Here is a 5,962-nt window from a genome sequence, read left to right on the forward strand (position 1 = left end):
CTGGATCAGATTTTTGCTCAGATCCCTCAATTTCAGCCAGAAAATACCTGAAATCACAGAAAAACACACAAACTCATAGTAAAGTCCAGAAAAGTGAATTTTAACTAAAAACTAATAAAAATATACTAAAAACTAACTAGATCATACTAAAAACATACTAAAAACAATGCCAAAAAGCGTACAAATTATCCGCTCATCACAACACCAAACTTAAATTGTTGCTTGTCCTCAAGCAACTGAAGATCAAATAGAATAAAAAGAAGAGAATATGCAATGAACTCCAAAAACATCTATGAAGATCAGTATTAATTAGATGAGCGGGGCTTTTAGCTTTTTGCCTCTGAATAGTTTTGGCATCTCACTCTATCCTTTGGAATTCAGAATGATTGGCTTCTTTAGGAACTCAGAATCCAGATAGTGTTATTGATTCTCCTAGTTAAGTATGATGATTCTTGAACACAGCTACTTTATGAGTCTTGGCCGTGGCCCAAAGCACTCTGTCTTCCAGTATTACCACCGGATACATACATGCCACAGACACATAATTGGGTGAACCTTTTCAGATTGTGACTCAGCTTTGCTAAAGTCCCCAATTAGAGGTGTCCAGGGTTCTTAAGCACACTCTTTTTGCCTTGGATCACAACTTTATTTCTTTCTTTTTCTTTCTTTTTCTCTTTTTTTTTCGTTTTTTTTTTCGCTTGCTTTCTCTCTCTTTTTTTTTTGTATTCACTGCTTTTTCTTGCTTCAAGAACCATTTTTAATGATTTTTCAGATCCTCAGTAACATGTCTCCTTTTTCATCATTCTTTCAAGAGCCAACCTTCATGAACCACAAATTCAAGATACATATGCACTGTTTAAGCATACATTCAGAGAACAAGAGTATTGCCACCACATCAAAATAATTAAACTATTATAAAATTCAAAATTCATGCAATTCTTTCTTTTTTTTCTCAATTAAGCACGTTTTTCTTTTAAGAAAGGTGATGGATTCATAGGACATTCATAACTTTAAGGCATAGACACTAAGACACTAATGATCACAAGACACAGACATGGATAAACATAAGCATAAAATTCGAAAAACAGAAGAATAAAGAACAAGGAAGTTAAAGAATGGGTCCACCTTAGTGATGGCGGCTCTTTCTTCCTCTTGAAGATCCTATGGAGTGCTTGAGCTCCTCAATGTCTCTTCCTTGTCTTTGTTGCTCCTCCCTCATGATTCTTTGGTCTTCTCTAATTTCATGAAGGATGATGGAGTGTTCTTGATGCTCCACCCTTAGTTGTCCCATGTTGGAACTCAATTCTCCTAGGGAGGTGTTCAGTTGCTCCCAATAGTTTTGTGGAGGAAAGTGCATCCCTTGGGGTATCTCAGGGATCTCATGATGAGTGGGGTCTCTTGTGTGCTCCATCCTTTTCTTAGTGATGGGCTTATCCTCATCAATAGGGATGTCTCCCTCTATGTCAACTCCCACTGAATAACAGAGGTGACAAATGAGATGAGGAAAGGCTAACCTTGCTAAGGTAGAGGACTTGTCCGCCACCTTATAGAGTTCTTGGGCTATAACCTCATGAACTTCCACTTCTTCTCCAATCATGATGCTATGAATCATGATGGCCCGGTCTAGAGTAACTTCGGACCGGTTGCTAGTGGGAATGATTGAGCGTTGAATGAACTCCAACCATCCTCTAGCCACGGGTTTGAGGTCATGCCTTCTCAATTGAACCGGCTTGCCTCTTGAATCTCTCTTCCATTGTGCGCCCTCTTCACATATGACTGTGAGGACTTGGTCCAACCTTTGATCAAAGTTGACCCTTCTAGTGTAAGGATGTTCATCTCCTTGCATCATGGGCAAGTTGAACGCCAACCTCACACTCTCCGGACTAAAATCCAAGTATTTCCCCCGAACCATAGTAAGATAATTCTTTGGATCCGGGTTCACACTTTGATCATGGTTCTTGGTGATCCATGCATTGGCATAGAACTCTTGAACCATCAAGATTCCGACTTGTTGAATGGGGTTGGTAAGGACTTCCCAACCTCTTCTTCGGATCTCATGTCGGATCTCCGGATATTCACCCTTTTTGAGTGAAAAGGGGACCTCGGGGATCACCTTCTTCAAGGCCACAACTTCATAGAAGTGGTCTTGATGCACCCTTGAGATGAATCTATCCATCTCCCATGACTCGGAGGTGGAAGCTTTTGCCTTCCCTTTCCTCTTTCTAGAGGTTTCTCCGGCCTTGGATGCCATAAATGGTTATGGAAAATGAAAAAGCAACGCTTTTACCACACCAAACTTAAAAGGTTTGCTCGTCCTCGAGCAAAAGAAGAAAGAAGAGAGTAGAAGAAGAAGAAATGAGGGAGAATGAGATGGCTTTGTATTCGGCCAAAGAAGGGGAGAAGTGGTGTTTAGGTTGTGTGAAAATGAAGGAGTGAAGAAGGGTATTTATAGGAGAGAGGGGAGATGGATTTCGGCCATTATGGGTGGGTTTGGGAGGGAAAGTGGTTTGAATTTGAAGGGCGAGGTTGGTGGGGTTTTGTGAAGGATGGATGTGAGTGGTGAATAGAAAGATGGGATTTGATAGGTGAAGGGTTTTTGGGGAAGAGGTATTGAGGTGATTGGTGAATGGGGAAAGAAGAGAGAGGGTGGTGGTGGGGTTGGTGGGGGTCCTGTGGTGTCAAGGAAAAGTCATCCCTGCACCAAATGTTGCTCAAAATCACGTTTTGAGTCATTTCTGGCGTTAAACGCCGGGCTGGTGCCCATTCCTGGCGTTTAACGCCAGGTTCTTGCCCTTTTCTGGCGTTTAACGCCAGTCTGGTGCCCCTTTCTGGCGTTAAACGCCCAGAATGGTGCCAGACTGGGCGTTAAACGCCCAACTGCTAGCCTCACTGGCGTTTAAACGCCAGTGGGTTCTTCCTCCATGGTGTGCTGTTTTTCTTCCTGTTTTTCATTTTGTTTTTGCTTTTTCAATGGATTTTGTGACTTCTTATGATCATCAACCTACAAAAAACATAAAATAACAAAGGGAAATAGATAAAATATAATAATTGGGTTGCCTCCCAACAAGCGCTTCTTTAATGTCAGTAGCTTGACAGAGGGCTCTCATGGAGCCTCACAGATACTCAGAGCAGTGTGGGAACCTCCCAACACCAAACTTAGAGTTTGAATGTGGGGGTTCAACACCAAACTTAGAGTTTGGTTGTGGCCTCCCAACACCAAACTTAGAGTTTGACTGTGGGGGCTCTGTTTGTCTCTGATTTGAGAGAAGCTCTTCATGCTTCTTCTCCATGGTGACAGAGGGATATCCTTGAGCCTTAAACACCAAGGATTTTTCATTCACTTGAATGATCAGTTCACCTCTATCAACATCAATCACAGCCTTTGCTGTGGCTAGGAAGGGTCTGCCAAGGATGATGGATTCATCCATGCACTTCCCAGTCTCTAGGACTATGAAATCAGTAGGGATGTAATGGTCTTCAACTTTTACCAAAACATTCTCTACAAGTCCATGAGCTTGTTTTCTTGAGTTGTCTGCCATCTCCAGTGAGATTCTTGCAGCTTGTACCTCAAAGATCCCTAGCTTCTCCATTACAGAGAGAGGCATGAGGTTCACACTTGACCCTAAGTCACACAGGGCCTTCTTGAAGGTCATGGTGCCTATGGTACAAGGTATGGAAAACTTCCCAGGATCTTGTCTCTTTTGAGGTAATTTCTGCCTAGACAAGTCATCCAGTCCTTTGGTGAGCAAGGGAGGTTCATCTTCCCAAGTCTCATTTCCAAATAACTTGTCATTTAGCTTCATGATTGCTCCAAGGTATTTAGCAACTTGCTCTTCAGTGACATACTCATCCTCTTCAGAGGAAGAATACTCATCAGAGCTCATGAAAGGCAGAAGTAAGTCCAATGGAATCTCTATGGTCTCATTTTGAGCCTCAGATTCCCATGGTTTCTCATTGGGGAACTCAGAGGGGGTTGGTGCACGCCCATTGAGGTCTTCCTCAGTGGCGTCCACCTCCTCTCTTTCCTCTCCATATTCGGCTATGGTTATGGCTTTGCACTCTCCTTTTGGATTTTCTTCTGTATTACTTGGGAGAGTACTAGGAGGGAGTTCAGTAACCTTCTTGCTCAGTTGTCCCACTTGTGCCTCCAAATTCCTAATGGAGGACCTTGTTTCAGTCATGAAACTTTGAGTGGTTTTGATTAGATCAGAGACCATAGTTGCTAAGTCAGAGGGGTTCTGCTTAGAACTCTCTGTCTGTTGCTGAGAAGATGATGGAAAAGGCTTGCCATTGCTAAACCTGTTTCTTCCACCATTATTGTTGTTGAAACCTTGTTGAGGTCTCTCTTGATTCTTCCATGAGAAATTTGGATGATTTCTCCATGAAGAATTATAGGTGTTTCCATAGGGTTCTCCTAGGTAATTCACCTCTTCCATTGAAGGGTTCTCAGGATCATAAGCTTCTTCCTCAGATGAAGCATCCTTAGTACTGCCAGGTGCATTTTGCATTCCAGACAGACTTTGAGAAATCAAATTGACTTGTTGAGTCAATATCTTGTTCTGAGCCAAAAAGGCATTCAGAGCATCAATCTCAAGAACTCCTTTCTTCTGACTTGTCCCATTGTTCACAGGATTCCTTTCAGAAGTGTACATGAATTGGTTATTTGCAACCATCTCAATTAGTTCCTGAGCCTCTGTAGGCGTCTTCTTCAGATGAAGAGATCCTCCAGCAAAGCTATCCAAAGACATCTTGGATAGTTCAGAGAGACCATCATAGAAAATACCTATGATGCTCCATTCAGAAAGCATGTCTGAGGGACATTTTCTGATTAATTGTTTGTATCTTTCCCAAGCTTCATAGAGGGATTCTCCATCCTTCTGTCTGAAGGTTTGGACTTCCACTCTAAGCTTACTCCATTTTTGAGGTGGAAAGAACTTTGCCAAGAAGGTATTGACTAGCTTTTCCCAAGAGTCCAGGCTATCTTTAGGTTGTGAGTCCAACCATATTCTAGCTCTGTCTCTTACAGCAAAAGGGAATAGCATCAGTCTGTAGACCTCAGGGTCAACCCCATTAGTCTTGACTGTGTCACAGATTTGCAAGAACTCAGCTAAAAACTGATGAGGATCTTCCATTGGAAGTCCATGGAATTTGCAATTCTGTTGCATTAGAGAAACTAATTGAGGCTTAAGCTCAAAGTTGTTTGCTCCAATAGCAGGGATAGAGATGCTTCTTCCATAGAAGTTGGGAGTAGGTGCAGTAAAGTCACCCAGCACCTTCCTTGCATTGTTGGCATTGTTGTTGTTTTCGGCTGCCATGTGTTCTTCTTCTTTGAAGAATTCGGTCAGGTCCTCTAAAGAGAGTTGTGCTTTGGCTTCTCTTAGCTTTCTCTTCAAGGTCCTTTCAGGTTCAGGGTCAGCTTCAACAAGAATGCCTTTGTCTCTGCTCCTGCTCATATGAAAGAGAAGAGAACAAGAAGATGTGGAATCCTCTATGTCACAGTATAGAGATTCCTTGAGGTGTCAGAGGAAACGAAAAATAGAAGAAGGAGGTAGAAGAATTCGAACTTGATTAGATAGAGTTCGAATTGTGCATTAAGAAGGAGTAGTACTCCATAAATAGAAGGATGTGGGAAGAAGGGAAGAGAATTTTCGAAAATTAAGTAAAAGAGTTTGAAAATATTTTTGAAAAACACTACTTGATTTTCGAAAATGAAAGTGGAAAAGAAATCAAGTGATTTTTGAAAAAGATTTTGAAATTAGAATTCAAAAAGATTTGATTGAAAATTATTTTGAAAAAGATGTGGTTAAGAAGATATGATTGGTTTTTAAAAAATGTGATTGAGAAAATATGATTTGAAAACAATTTTAAAAAGATTTGATTTTAAAAATTAATAACTTGGCTATCAAGAAAAGATATGATTCAAACATTAAACCTTTCTCAACAGAAAAGGCAACATACTTGA

At 41.1% G+C, this 5,962-nt stretch overlaps 1 non-coding gene across 1 annotated transcript; it reads left to right on the top strand.

Moving 5' to 3' along the window:
- Nucleotides 1-4,802: 4,802 nt before the first annotated feature.
- On the top strand, nucleotides 4,803-4,910 carry LOC130949191 (small nucleolar RNA R71). The gene has a single exon (XR_009073344.1). It is a non-coding gene; the product is annotated as a small nucleolar RNA R71 (small nucleolar RNA).
- Nucleotides 4,911-5,962: the final 1,052 nt, after the last annotated feature.

Source organism: Arachis stenosperma, chromosome 1 (assembly GCF_014773155.1).
Source record: "Arachis stenosperma cultivar V10309 chromosome 1, arast.V10309.gnm1.PFL2, whole genome shotgun sequence".
Classification (NCBI taxonomy): Eukaryota; Viridiplantae; Streptophyta; class Magnoliopsida; order Fabales; family Fabaceae; genus Arachis; species Arachis stenosperma.